Source organism: Lathyrus oleraceus, chromosome 7 (assembly GCF_024323335.1).
Source record: "Lathyrus oleraceus cultivar Zhongwan6 chromosome 7, CAAS_Psat_ZW6_1.0, whole genome shotgun sequence".
Lineage (NCBI taxonomy): Eukaryota > Viridiplantae > Streptophyta > Magnoliopsida > Fabales > Fabaceae > Lathyrus > Lathyrus oleraceus.
The window spans coordinates 101,395,208-101,396,535 of NC_066585.1; the positions used below are offsets into that span (position 1 = coordinate 101,395,208).

Consider the following 1,328-nt stretch of genomic DNA (forward strand, 5'->3'; position numbering starts at 1 on the left):
GGGTGGTACATAGGTTTTGTCTTTAGGTTCTTCTCCTTTTTCTTGACCTTCCTGTTTTTCAGATTCCTCTGGTTCCTTCACTTCGTCCGTGGGTTCGGTATATTCCTTAGAAGTTTTGGGTTCATTCAATCTTGGGTTAAATGGCTCATCATAAGTGTTCCCACTTTGTAGGGTAATGGCATTTGCTTGTCCTCTCGGATTCTGTTGAGGTTGTCCAGGGAACTGTCCTCCAAGTGTAGTCTGGGGGGCTTGGTTTAAGGCTACCTGAGAGATCTGGGTTTCAAGCATCTTATTGTGAGTAACTATTTGGTCAACCTTGGTTCCTAACTGGGTAATCAGTTCATTAATGTGAATGTTCTAGTTCATGAACTCTTTGTTTTGTTGGGTTTGAGCAGTGATAAAATTTTCCATAATTTTCTCAAGGCTCGGCTTTGGTGGCACAGGTTGAATAGGTTGATTTCGTCTTGGGGCTTGGTAACCTGGTTGTCTCGGAGGTGCAGTATTTTGGATAGGGTTATTGTTTTTATAGGAGAAGTTCGGGTGATTCCTCCATCCAGGGTTGTAGGTATTCGAATATGGGTTCCCTTGGGCGTAGTTCACTTGCTCAGAGTTGGTTTCGTTTAAGAGACTGCATTCTGCAGATTGGTGTCCTTTGGTTCCACATATCTCACAATCCGACGAAACTGCAGCTGCAGTATTCGGGTTTATGCACATATGCTCGACCTTGAGGGCCAACGCATCCATTTTAGCTTGCATCATGTCTATAGAGCTTAACTCATGTATTCCTCCTTGGGCTTCCTTCTTCTCAACTGTCACTCGTTCAACTCCCCATGATTGATGGTTTTGAGCCATATCTTCGATGAGGGCACTAGCTTCAGGATAAGGTTTGTTCATCAGTGCGCCACCTGCGGCAGCGTCGATGGTTATCTTAGTGTTATAGTGAAGTCCATTATAGAAGGTCTGAATGATTAACCAATTTTCTAAACCATGATGTGGGCATGCTCTTAACAGCTCTTTATATCTCTCCCAAGCTTCGAACAACGATTCTCCTTGGTTATGGGTAAATCTGGTTATGTGGTTTCGAAGAACGGCGGTCTTACTTGGGGGAAAGTATCTAGCAAGGAATACTTTTCTAAGGTTTCCCAAGTTGTGATGTAATTGGATGGAAAGGAATCTAACCACGATATGGCTTTATTTCTGAGGGAGAAAGGGAATAATCTTAAACGGATTGCCTCAGGAGAAGCTCCATTGGTTTTAAAAGTGTCTGCTAATTGGAGAAAGATTTTTAAATGTTGGTTTGGGTTCTCAGTAGCGAGACCTGCGAATTG

The 1,328-nt window shown here is 43.1% G+C and overlaps 1 non-coding gene across 1 annotated transcript; it reads left to right on the forward strand.

The window, feature by feature from the left end:
- The first annotated feature begins 982 nt into the window (after positions 1-982).
- LOC127109211 (small nucleolar RNA R71) lies at positions 983-1,089 on the forward strand. The gene has a single exon (XR_007796550.1). It is a non-coding gene; the product is annotated as a small nucleolar RNA R71 (small nucleolar RNA).
- The last annotated feature ends 239 nt before the right edge of the window (positions 1,090-1,328 follow it).